The 14,479-nt window shown below is 32.4% G+C and overlaps 2 long non-coding RNA genes across 3 annotated transcripts in view; one reads left to right on the forward strand and one right to left on the reverse strand.

The window, feature by feature from the left end:
* LOC149424058 (uncharacterized) overlaps positions 1–14,479 on the forward strand; it is a 651,496-nt gene that overhangs the window by 408,443 nt on the left and 228,574 nt on the right. The gene's annotated exons all lie outside the window — the stretch shown is intronic.
* Positions 10,798–12,597, reverse strand: LOC149424060 (uncharacterized). Of its 2 annotated transcripts, XR_016302095.1 has the most exons (4): positions 12,422–12,597; positions 11,505–11,631; positions 11,114–11,260; positions 10,798–10,929 (listed from the first exon to the last, which is right to left on the reverse strand). It is a non-coding gene; the product is annotated as an uncharacterized LOC149424060 (long non-coding RNA). The 2 variants fall into 2 exon arrangements; XR_016302094.1 differs by having other exon boundaries at positions 10,835–11,260.

Below are 14,479 nucleotides of genomic sequence, written 5' to 3' on the forward strand. Positions count from 1 at the left end.
ATAGATCCTCTGTTTTACAAGACAACACTTTCCCAATTGATCTACTGAGACCTATTTATAAATTTTCATTTTCTGTTTTTTTGTTGGTTCATTGAGATTTATTTTATCTTGCAACTAGCCGAAGTGTACTCGACTTTCAGTAAATATAATGTATTATATCCATGTATTATATACATAAAACTTCCAGAAAAAATTCTCTAAATGATATTGAAAACCCTATCAAACTCCGCTGCATAGTTTAGAAGAACTAAGCGCACAATCAGACCGACGCGGATAGTGCTTTTTTATACTATTTCTTGAAATGTGTTATTTTCTTCTTCATGACTAAATGTTAATATGGACTGAAATTTCTCCAGATACCAGATGCTCTCCAACATTATAAACACTTCTGTATAAAATTCTAAATGCTTGCATTGGTTAGCTTTTGGATTCTACGTAATACTAGAATTCGGGATGTACTTCAGTGGACTAACAACCACAATACACAGGTATACTTCATTGCCCAGAATAGTTAGTAATGAAGGGAAATAATTAATAACAATAATATTTGGATGACGATTTATATAGCGCTGTTTTTGTGCAAAATCACCTCAAGGTGCTGTACAAATATATAAAACACATCTTCAATGATCTACTAACTATATATGGAGATAATATACAATACCTGGTAGGTCACTTGAGATTAACACTTAATTAACATTAACTTTTTTTTTTTTTTTACATTGAATACCTCACAAGAGTCCCAACTGCTCCCGTCTGGAGCCAGTGAGACTATGGCATCCCCAATTGGGGGATGTTGTGAGGCTGAAGGTAAGTGGGGAAGGGAAAGAGGAAGGTGGGGAAGTACCTGGCTATTCAGATCTAGTCACTAAACACGGCTAAAGCCATTTGGAGCAACGTTTCAATTCTGAATGGTGGTCTTACACCAGGGCGATACTGGTAGTATCTTCCACTCTGGAACGTGCCGCAAATATACTATATATTATTTTAATTAATTAATTGTGAAATAACACAAATTAATCAAATAAAATTTATTTGCGCACGCCGGGTTTGAACCCGCGACCTTCGGAATGGCAGTCCAATGCGTTACCACTGGACTATGCCGGCCGTCAACTAATTGTTTATTAGCGAAATTTAAATACAGGATTTAGGACAAAGAATTAGAAAATTGGATATAATTGGACTTTCTCTCAGGAACGGTATATTTAATTTATATATTTATGACAGCTTAAAAAGGTAAGTTTTTAGCTTAGACCTGAATTCTTTTAGACTTGTTATGGATCTTAGTTCGGAGGGAGTTTATTCCATGCCTTCGGCCCAGATGCTCCAAAAGCGCGGTCACCAAACTTAGTATTTGGCTTGCGCTTAGGTTCCATCAGTCTACCTACAGCTGATGATGTTGCTGATCTAAATTATGCCGACTTAGTGAATACCTTCAATTTATCACTAAACGAATACAAAAAAAATATTGCCGTAACATTTTTGTATGAAAATAAAGAAAATAACTATAAGTATTATTTTCACTATTCCTAGGTAGAAGGCTTTCCTGTGTCCTTTTAAATGGCCAGCAGTAGCTACCCTTTGTAATGTTACTCTACTCCTTTAAAAGTAAGTGGGTACATTATCTGGTTTTGTCAGCTTTTTGTGCAAAATTTGTTAAATTTATTTAATCATTGTTTTTACTCTCTGAACAGAGAATTAGTATCTTCCTACGAGTATATAGAAGCTGGGTGTGACCAACCTACCATGATAAATGAGTTAGTTTAAGCCATGTAGGAATTAATACCTTATTTCGTAGTTACTCTGTCTGTACAGTGTACAAGGTAAGGGCAGTGGAGCTTTGTCGCCACTAGTCGGGTAGCGTTGTGAAGTGGGTTAAAGTAAGGGCTGTAGAAATGGGATTTATTAATGCAAGTCTTGAAGAGGCCTAGATTATACGAAGGAGAACAAGCTGATGCCGGTAGCTCGTTCCAAATGCGAACTCTCTTACACAAACATACTTACTTATATTATTTTAAGTGATTTGTATGAAATGAAATAAATATTCAATACCATATTTGCTGTCATTTTCAAGTCGATAGAAGTTCGTTACAACACTTTCTTGCTGTAATGAGTCAATCAAACGAAGAAAATAATTATTTTCAATTAAATCAAAATATTAAAAAAAAAAAAATCGAAGTGCTTAGACGATAGCCGATTAATTTTCGTATTTCTGTATTTTTGATAATCACTCAGGCAGTATGGCAATTCCTTTGAATTTTGACCCGGATGACGTGGTATTAAATTCATATGAGGACAGATTAAATATATTTTATACCAGATTGTTTGTAGTTTTTAAATTTTTTCTATACCCAATCTATTTTCCTGCACCAATTACCCCAGCCTCACAATCCTACTTCAAATTGCGATTGTAATCAATGAGATTTAAAACTATTTCCCGTTGGCTCTCAAAAAAAGACAAATATTCTAAGCTCGTAAATATGGGTGCTTAATTGTAATTCCGGGATATATTTACAAAAACAGAATAAAATAATCGAATAGAAATGGGAGCAATTAATAACATGTAATCTAAAAGGTCACAACTCGAGGAGATAACAATATGACCGGATTTCTAATGCCAATAACAATTCCCGTCCCTTCCTCGGCAATTTGGGGTCCCGCCTGACATATAGCCTGATAAAACCAGCGCACTAACCTCTGAGAGGAAGACACAAATCGCGGAGCCCGACCCGGGACCAATTGGCTCGCAAATGTCCCAGCAGCGGCTATTCGGTTCCGACCGGGATCCCCCGAGGGACCGAAAACTACCGGACAGGGGACAGAAAAGTACCGCGCGGTGGATGTGTGGATATATACGGCACCGGACAAACGCCCCTACTCCTTCCGGTAGACGCCTTTATTGCGGTCAGGAGACATAACTCACGTGGCGTCGCGGCGGTGATTCTACGAGCTTGTTTTATTTGAAAATCGCGACCAAAGGCTGCTGATAGCTCCGTTGGAACCTCTCTCTCTCTTTCTCATAAATGTCGCATGTTAAAAAAGAGAAGATGCAACGGTGCACTTGGCGGCATGACCATACTCGGAGTACGTATATTACTTTTACCTAGATTAAGCTTCTGCAGTTAGGGTTTAATATAATAGCGTCCAAAGTAAAAATGAAATGGTCTGTCTGATCCACAAAGTACTTGAAGTGGACCATATATTTCATGCGCAGGTGAAATATATGATTTATAAAAACCTAAGTAATTAATTAATTTTATCTCACAAAGGTCTAGAATGTGCATTTGCCTTAATATTATATCAGGACGAAATGCGAAAATTTTCGGATTTTCATGAACACTTGTTCCGATATCGTGATAATATATTCGTAATTTACTAAAAGTTTATTAGGAAACCTGTTCATTCATTCGTTAAGTTCTGCAATCCCATTTTTAACCGGATTACCAAAAAAATTAAGAGATTATTAATAAATTAGATAAACTCATTTTTCTTTGTGTGAGGAACGAATTACTATATTACACACAGAAAGATAGATTCTAATCAATTCCTTGTACTGTTATATCGCCCATCAAAAACTTTGCTTTTCCTTCGCTAAACAAATCTAAAGAACACAAATACGTTTTATTAAAATACATACCAGAATTAAATAATAGCATATCCACTTACATGTTTTCCAAATTCTGTCCTCTGCGTGCGAATTGCTTCTAAATTTCTCTAATAAACAATAAACGGTGATTAACTAATCTCAAGTGACTTCACTAGTAAGTGTGATCCTGTACAGAATATAAAAAAATAATTATATATGTATGTACATTCCAGCGCAGCAACACGTTCTTTGGTCAAACGCATTGTACATAATATTATAGTTATGTATTATTGATCGACGAACCAGTGGATGAAATCTGCTAGCCATACGTTGTTATAATGATTTATCTAGTCTGTATTTAATAGTAAGACAATGCATTCTAGAAAAATATCATTAATATTTGTACAACGCCCTTGAGGTGATTTTTTTACCAAAACAAATCATCTAAATATTATCATTAATTTAATTAACTAGCTGTACCACGCCACGCGTTGCGGTGCTTCAGTCTGTGAGATAGAGAAACAATAGAGCGCTTTTCTTTTACGTCCAAAAGATGGCGCTGTTTTAAAAAAAAACATGTTTTTTCCGGTCACAGGTGACATCAATTTTTCATCAAAATTTCAAAGAAATCATTAAAGAACTTTCGGAGATTTAAAATTTTGAATAAACAAACATTTAAATATTTATTTATATAGATAATAATGTCACAGTATAGTTTAACATTGTGTGTAGTAGGTGTAACAATTAATTATGTTTAAGCTTAACGTAATAATTGTAGTTAAAGCTTTTCAGTACATACTCGTAGTTAATTTTATTTCGATGCCTTGATTCATGAATCTACCATTACAGAGCCTTAAGGTTGTATTTTTTACACGTCGCACGTGTTGTATGTTCCTCCGAGGTCTTACATAATGTAGGGGCGATTTCCTGTCTGTACGGCGCGGCTGAATGGAATTTGTCGTGTTAGCACATTATATAAATATTCAATTCAATCATTCGGCTTCCGCTCCCTTTGTTGTTGAGTTGAATGGGAACATTTCACGTTCGTACAAATAACTGTTTTTCTTAATGAAACACCGAGTCACACCTACCTACATAACGTAGCTATGTTTTAGACTGAGCGTAGCAATGTCATGTTTTAACTCGACCGTTATGCATTTTGTCTGTCTGTAAATTTGTACGGTGCGTTTTCGTTTCACGATGGTAGCCCTTTTGATGGTTCAGTAAAGAATTTTTGATCAAATGCGTAATTTTTGTATTTATTTTGACTTTCTTATACCCTTTTTTCAATATTGTGGTAAATACCAACATGCCTGAAGAAAATTTGAAAAAAATAATTGTCATTGAGACAGAGAAGTTTGTGTGGACAAATTTATAATTCTTTATTTGAAATAAAATATAAGGATTCATAAAAAAAATATGGCTTAAAAGTGTACTGGACGTACAAATCTTTTTGGTTACGATTTACTAAACAAAAGAGAATTATTACAAAACATCCTTTTTTGGAAGAGAGGTCAACTACACACAGAGCTACTAGTTTTAAATCATTTTTAAATGTTACATTTCATTTAAGATATCTCGAACACCATATTTATTTATTACATCTCACTATACATAAATCATGTTTTTTCTCATGAAAAATCAACCTCACCAGGACTAAGCCTGTACCGAGGTAACCAGATGGGTAATTTGACAGTATATTGTAACAATATTTGAACCGGTTCCATGATAAATCAACACATCGGCAATTCAACACACCTAAAGTGATATAAAGTCATTAGAAACGATGAAAAAAAATAATTTAAACCTAACCTAACCTCACCTAACCTAACCCACTTAACCCAGTATATAAAGTTTTTGTTTTATCACTTTCCATGACTTTATATAACTTTTTAAAAATGTGTCGAATTATCATTTTGATGATTTATCCGGTCACCATTTGAACCAATAAAACCATATTACAATATTTATAAATTGAAATTTTTATAATCCAGGTTAATCATAGTGGTACATGGTACACCTCGAATAAAGTTGAATGTTTACGTAAATTGTCGACGCAGTTTGTTATTGTTTAAAAAAAAATTGGTTTGTATGACACAATTTGTAAATTAAAATTGTTTGGGAAAAACAGAAAGTTTTTTTCCTTTTTTTTCACGTTATTATTTGATGATGTGGGCCTCAATAGGTGCTATTTACAGTTTTACGTAAGGTCACAAAAGGCAATAACGTTTCATTTATTTATTTTTCAATTCTTATATTGATAAATGAAATTATTATTTATGAAATATGAATATTATGTAAGCCGTCGAGAGTTCATTCGCTTGTCAAGATTTACATTCGTACATGTTTGACGGTATGAATAAACTGAACATGTTTCCGCTTTTAACTGGATTACCAATAATTTGAAGAGATTCTTAATGAATTAGAAATACTAATTTTTCTCCGTGTGCATGTAATATTTCTTCACATTACGCATGTCTTGGAATCTTGAAGATGTTTTTTTATTTCCCCATCATATAAAAAAATCCAATGGGCAGATCATCGATCCGCGTCTTAAGGATGCTAAGGGTGGTTTTATGTCCGAGCTATAAAATAAATGTGATCTCCTGCCCCTCCTGCGCCCCGGGCAGACAGCGGGGGTAGTTCCCACTTCCCACCCTCTGAAGGTAGTGCGCGCGGGTCATGGGCAGTCTAAAGATGTCCTGTGCGGTGATAGCGATGGAGATCATCTCACAGGAGCGGCATTTTGTAGAGGAATTAAAATAAATACTTTCTCATAAAATACAATAAAATTTATTTAAGTGTTTCATTTTTTTAAACATGTATCTACTCTTGCAATTCCAATAACGAATGTATGTACACAAATTATATTATTAGTCGATACTCGTTACTTAATTATTAGCGTTTCCATTTTTGATATTGACAATGCTTGGTGGAATTCCTATTTCATAATGTATTGGAACAATTGTAAACTATTTTTCTGTTATTTTATATTTTGACAGTTCAAAAAATAAATGACTAAATATTAAAAATTAAAATAAATAAATAACAGTACAACAATAAAATAAGTTGAATTTTTTTGAATGTACCATTAATTATAAGCATTTTGAATTCAACAATATTCACACAAATTGTTGACAATGAGGACGGGTTGTTTCAGAGAATTTGACCAATTCATCAAATTTCACAGTTAATTTTCAAGGTCTGCGAAAGTTCGATTCAAGTTCTGTTATTATTTAAATTTTCGCAAAGCAACTGGCTTGTGTTGGTACAATAATAATTCTGTATTAGATAAGTATATTAATGCTGTATTAGATAAGTATTAATGTATAAAGTTAGTAGCAGTTAAAAAAAAGATTATACAAATTCAAATTCAAAAAAATATTTATTGCACAAAAATACAGAGTACAAAGGGTATAGCTTATAGCTTTTTCTTCGCACCTCGGATTATTGCTAGTTGAAAACTTTTATTTATTTTCACATGCGATATCAATAGTAAAATTATATCAAGTTCAAATCAAATTCAAATTCAAAAAAATATTTATTGCACAAAAATACAGAGTACAAAGGGTATAGCTTATAGGTTACATCCTATTTCTTCCATCTTACACAACAAATACACATTATATTACATAATCCAATAATTACATGTTAACAAAAATGTATGTAAAAAATAAAAATGATTTTTTGTATTTCTTTGGCATTCACTATGTAACAATTTCTAGACATTTTTTGTACATTGTGAATAATAAATGTATATTGTGAATAATAAAAACTCATTAAAAATAAAAAATAAAAATGATAATCAGAAATAAAATAAAAACAGAGGTATTTAATTTATGTAAGGTGTAGTGACATTTGTTTACGAAAAATGTTTTTAGTTATTATTTAAATTTAAGTATGTCGGTTATTTGTTTGATGCTACGTGGAAGGTTGCTATATACTTTAATATTATTGAAATGTATATCAACAAGTAAGGGAAACATTAGAAATAGTCCAGGACTACAACACCCTTTACTTGGTAAGAAATTAATACATCAGATGGCCCTTTGAATAATATATGTTTCAATACAAAATAATATATGTTGTTAATTAAATTTTCTGGAACTTTTTGAAACGAAGAATAAACAAAGCATTTCCCTATTCCGGGCCTGCTGCAACTAGACCGGAAACGAATTAAGCGCTATGAATGACCTCCGGTCGGACCGGATATTGATATATTTCATCTGGAGGTACCTATTACCAATGGCGGGAGTGGTGCCGGCAATAAATAAAGCACTTATGTTTACATATGTACGCGGCACTGATGGCCGCATTATTCCATCATAATATAAGGGATAGTATCTATTCTGTCGATAGATAAATGATGATACTCGTCGTGAATCATTCTGAAAAGTTTGCCCAGTGATTTTCAGTAGAACAAATTGTTGATTTGTTTAAAACGATGTGCCGTTTATGCTTGTTTTACGTACAGCTTTGAGACGGATATCGCGAGCTGTTATGAGTTCTAATAAATAAATACACGGCATTCCTTAAATCCTCACTAGCAAGATGTAAATAAAACTTATATTAGTCAACCAACTTGATATAATTTTACTATTGATATCGCATGTGAAAATAAATAAAAGTTTTCAACTAGCAATAATCGCACCTCGGATTATTGCTAGTTGAAAACTTTTATTTATTTTCACATGCGATATCAATAGTAAAATTATATCAAGTTCAAATCAAATTCAAATTCAAAAAAATATTTATTGCACAAAAATACAGAGTACAAAGGGTATAGCTTATAGGTTACATCCTATTTCTTCCATCTTACACAACAAATACACATTATATTACATAATCCAATAATTACATGTTAACAAAAATGTATGTAAAAAATAAAAATGATTTTTTGTATTTCTTTGGCATTCACTATGTAACAATTTCTAGACATTTTTTGTACATTGTGAATAATAAATGTATATTGTGAATAATAAAAACTCATTAAAAATAAAAAAATAAAAATGATAATCAGAAATAAAAAAAACAGAGGTATTTAATTTATGTAAGGTGTAGTGACATTTGTTTACGAAAAATGTTTTTAGTTATTATTTAAATTTAAGTATGTCGGTTATTTGTTTGATGCTACGTGGAAGGTTGTTATATATTTTAATATTATTGAAATGTATATCAACAAGTAAGGGAAACATTAGAAATAGTCCAGGACTACAACACCCTTTACTTGGTAAGAAATTTTTTTTTTTTTTTTTTTTTTGTTGATATTATTATTATGTCTGTAAAATACATAAAATTTTCGAAAAAAGTTTTATATTTTAATTGGTTATTATTTATTTTATTTTATATTATAGAAACAAACAGTACATGATTTCCAGAGTTGAAACTATAAACAGAGATAAGATACTTCATTTTGTGTACCTACCTATGATATATTTCCTTGTAATGTCTTCTAAGTGGTATGTTTATTCCTTAATTACCAGGTGACTTATAGGTATGTGTGAGACGTGTGTAATGTATGTGTGAGTGTTTGTGTGTGTGCGTGGGTCTGTATGTATGCGCATTGAATAGTTTAAATTATTGACATGATGCCACGTTTGAATTTGGGCAGTGAATCCAAAAAATGTCAATGTTAGAGTTAATACAAATATTATTTCGAGTATGAAGAGCTCGGTTAATTGTCGAATTAGATGGTGCATTTGTTTTATAATTTAGCGTGTGGAATAGCACTGTATGTCGTGTACGTCGTACGTGTAGTTATGTTAAAGTTAATAAGGGACAAGAGTTCAGTACAGTCAATGTCATGTTTAAAATTCTGTGTATAAATATTGAGTCAGCTATATTATTTATGTGGCATTTGAGGAAAAATCATCATTCTTACGGAAGACTTGGGTTAGAACTTTGAAAGCTGTTTTCTCAGGATCTATGGTGCCTAAGGGATTGAAATATCGGATTCATACTAAGAATTATGTTCTGAAATGAATAAATATCGACATCTCGGTTATTTCACTGAAAGAAATGTTTAGGTACGATTTACCAAATTTTCAGTAATTATCTACTAAACAGTTTAGTTGCTGTGGTGACTGCCGAACTTTTAGCTACTGTTTGCTAAACAGCAGTTTATTTATGACAGCTTAACGATTCAGATATTCTAGCTAAACTAATCGGTTGAGACAGCTTTCTGTGTTTAGTTGTGTTACCTAAACTGTATTTATGACAGCTTAACGATTAAGATATTCTAGCTAAACTAATCGGTTGAGACAGCTTTGTGTTTAGTTGTGTTACCTAAACTGTATTTATGACAGCTTAACAATTCAGATATTCTAGCTAAACTAATCGGTTGAGACAGCTTTGTGTTTAGTTGTGTTACCTAAACTGTATTTATGACAGCTTAACGATTCAGGTATTCTAGCTAAACTAATCGGCTGAGACAGCTTTGTGTTTAGTTGTGTTACCTAAACTAAAAATTATATACCTAAACCATTTTGTAGTGTTCGGTTAGAAAAACTGAACTGTTTAGATGTAGTAACCTTATTATTTAGTTAATATTACAAAATGGTTTCGGTTGGAATAGCCCTACCGATATAGGTGTTTTAGCTCTCTACTGCTAGCTAGCTTTAGGTACTGTAGCTTAGCTTTTTGGTTAGATTATCTAAATTAAATAGGAAGTGCAGCTTTGCAGTTTAGCTGAAAACAATACAGGGCGTAAATGTTACCACCATCAACTCGAAGGATTATACCCATAATTCAGAATCATGGGTTAAATACTTTGAGTTGCAGGTAGTTTATTACAACCCTTTTGAGAGATGAAACCTAAATAAATAAATATTATGTTTTGTAAGACTAGAAAGTACTTATTAAAAACCTCATTCATATAAAAGTTATTTTGTTAAGATTCGTCTCTCAAAATATTGTTTCCAGCTACCAGCAAAGCCTCAAAAAAGAAAACACGTTTGATCATACACACATTTATATTATCATTTTTTATTATAATTTTTTTTTAAATATAGTAAAAGATGTTTGTGTCCTGATTCGGCGAATTCTTTTCGGCGCTGCCTGTATGTGTCTAGTAATTTACCTTTAGCAGCAATTTTTTGGGTAGGCCCAAAACACACATATGTGGTGAAATATACAGCTGCGCTTTCTTTATTAAAGACTTTGGTGATTTGAAAAGCAAATTCATAAAATCTCTTGCTTGAAATGGATCTATCTGGATTACCCTGCAATTCCTTACTTATAATAGTACTGCACAGTCTGGCAGAATTGTCCAACAGACCCTTTGACTCAAACTGCATTAAAAGTGCTTGCCGTTCATTGATTGATAGGAGATGATTGCGTAAGTCCTGGAAAACAAAATTAAATTGCATATTGATTACATAACTAATAACCACTTCTATAATCATCATAATATCAGTCACAGGATGGCTTTTCTACGCTGCCACTACTAAAATACATATATCGGAATGTATAAAACAATTAACCTAAGTTACTTAGGTATCTGAAACTTACTAAAATTATTTAACTTACATTCGAAATTTGCTCTTCAAAAGCTTCTTGCGTTATTCTTTGTGATTTGTTTTTATTTTCCAACAAGGAAATGTCATTTACAAGGAAGTCATCGTGTTGATAATATATGGGCGTTGTTTGTTTGGAAGTTGAAGGTATATCTTCAATCTGAAACAAAAAGCGGGTATGTACACAAAGGGGAAAGAAAGGGTGAAGAGGTCAAGCTTTGTTTTTATCCCTTTGGAATTGCTTGACCCCCCGGCAGTCGATTTATTCATTAATTACAGGAATTATTATTTTAAATACTATTATTTTTGTATCAAAATCGCGTCCGGTACAACTATTTCCAAATGGTTAGCCAAAAAAGGCCTAGGTAAACAATATGTCATCATTACTGCTTTTAAAAACTTACACTTATGACAGGTGGATTAATAACATCCTTGAGCGCATTAATGTGTGCTGTAGGCAGTGCCCGGTGCCCTACAGTCGGAATCAATTCTTTAATATCATCTTGAGATATTATCAGGAGTGGCTTGAGTCTGAAATAAAGAAAAAAAACGACGAGATAATACAAAAAATTTCAAAACAAGAAAATAAAAATTTATTTTTCATAGGAATGAAAATTATTCATTAAAAAAATGTATATTTATACAACAGCAGATACCGAACACCCTGTATCATGAATCAAGCGGAGATAAAATAGTTTTAATAATGAAATTATTTCATTTATATGAAAATTTCAAATGTAAACATTAACAATGGGTGGTAAACACTGTATTTAAAAAAAATATCCGTCCCAAAAAAAAACAACAGAATTCAATGTTCAAAATGTTATGTCCGAATTAATAATTTGCAATACACATTTATTAAAATATAATATATACGATTTCAAAACTAGTTTGGTTGGTTCTAGTTTCTGGCTAGGGTAAAATTGTAACTTAGAAAATACTACAGTTTCAAACAACATTCGTTCAATACAAAATAATACTGGCGGAAACAAACAAAGAAATAAAGGCGCCCTTGAGTTGATTTTGCACAAAAACGGCGCTATACAAGTGATCCAATTATGAGTTTTTTTTTATATACCACTCTCTGTAACTTGTGTCATGACTCCTGACACAATCTTGGTTGTAGCGTCAACACGCACTCTTCAAACTAGGTACATAATAAATACAAATCTTCTAAATCTATTGCGTAGGTACTTGAGTCATGGAATAATGAAGGTGCCAGTTTCTAAATCAAATAGAATGGATATTATCATAATATATAATATCATAGTTCCATGATCTAAATTCCAAATCAATAAAAAAATGAAAAAAGAAAACTCACCTTTAAATGTTTCTATGTAAGCCTCCAGATTCCAAGAAATTAAATAATCCTCCACGGTTTTGTCTGCCATTATCACTAGGAACTAGGAACAGCGGTTAACATAAATTCAATTCAATTCAAAAATAAATTCGCAACGCGCGCAACGAACGTCAATTCACGTATGGTGCGAACTGTGGCGATCTGATAACTGCGTCGTAAATGAACACCTGCGCGATAAACAGATCTACCAAAGTTCGGGAGATTTTAACTAAAGTTTTGTTGCACTTTGCCTAAGTTTGTGCAAAGCAACTAATTTTTATGTAAAAATACCAAATTTAGATATTCCAACCTCAGTTTTGCTATATGAACAAAACATTTAACCAAACTAGATGTTTAGTTAAATTTAGCTAAATACTTTGGGAAGTAACACATAAACTTAAGTTACTAAAGTGAAATAGGTTTAGTAAATTACTTTAGCTTGATTAACCAAACCGATTATTTTGTTTAGGTAAGTATGCTTTTAGTGTGCTATTATTAAAGTTTAGTTGTATTAGCTCAAGCACATTTTACTAAACAACGACGGTATCTGCACATAAAGTATTTTAGGTAAAGTAGCTGAACTTTAGGCGATGGTTACACAACTTCAATTAGCTTAACACTTTAGCTAACTCATTTTTTTCAGTGTTGGCATTTGTGGAAAAATCACAATTCTTACGGGCACAAATGCAAGACTTGGGTTCAAAATTATGTTTTAATTGCATAGTGGAATTCATATTGCTCAGACACTTATTCCGAAATATATTAATTTGAATATCCGCCAGATTTACCTTTTACCCGACTTTTATTTTTAAAATTGTTGATGGAATTATAGACAGTCCTGATTTAATGAGCCTAATCACGTTAGTGTGCCAACTAGAACTACTCAATAACAATATCAGGACTGAGTCATTTAGATACTACTACATTACACGCAGTTTGCAATAGTAGATATATTCAACTGCATGGAATATAGTTACAAGAAGGTAACATAGTTAATAATATTATTAACTAGGCTAAGCATAATACTTATTTTTCTGCATTGAATTTCTACATAACTAATAACAAAATTTTATTTCTTGATCATTATCAAATGTTTGTAAAAGCCCATATGGGCGTACAATGTAAAAATAAATACAAATCATGAAGTAATTATTACGAAGGTTCTCTCTTTCAGGTTTCAGGTCAGATATTAGAAAGAATTACATCTCTTTCGAAATGGCTACTAACTTTAACAAAATATAAAGCAGCCTCTATGTGATTTTATCATCAAACGGCGCAATATAAAGTTGACCATGTGTAATAATGAACCTATCTACTACCTACCCACCTACATCTTCATCCGTCGATATTACCTAAACTTATTTATATTTACACTATTTTTTCATTATTTCATTCTTGACAGTTATCCACACAAACGTGAATGATTCCAAAGTATATTTCTACTCCTGTAAATATGATAATAGGTTACTATATACAAAATACAGGGTTTTCCAATAAGAGGTGTTATTTTGAATAGCGCGCTAATTCGGTAGATGTTACTTTTGAAGCTGTCATTTTTTAACATTTGACAAGAAGAACCTACGCCATTAGTAAAAATGGAACAATACACGCTTCAACAACGCATTGAAATTATTAAAATTCACTTGAGTGAATCAAATGCAAATCATCTTGAGTGATGAGGCCCATTTCCACATCGGTGGCTTCGTCAACAAGTAAAATTGTCGCATTTGGGGCTCGGAAAACCCAAGAGTTATTGTTGAAAAGCTTCTCTATCCTCAACGTGTGACTGTTTGGTGCGGTTTATGGTCCGGCGGAGTCATTGGACCTTACTTTTTAGAAAATGAGGCTGGAGCAACAGTTACGGTGAATGGATTGCGCTATCGAGAGATTATTAATGATTTTTCATGGCCGAAATTGGATGGCATTGATCTGGACAACGTTCACTTTCAACAAGACGGCGCTACGTGCTACACAGGCAACGAAACCATTGATCTTTTACGATTGAATATCAAAATAACAACTCTTACTGGAAAACCCTGT

Source organism: Hesperophylax consimilis, chromosome 4 (assembly GCF_061612785.1).
Source record: "Hesperophylax consimilis isolate HC1 chromosome 4, BYU_Hcon_1.0, whole genome shotgun sequence".
Lineage (NCBI taxonomy): Eukaryota > Metazoa > Arthropoda > Insecta > Trichoptera > Limnephilidae > Hesperophylax > Hesperophylax consimilis.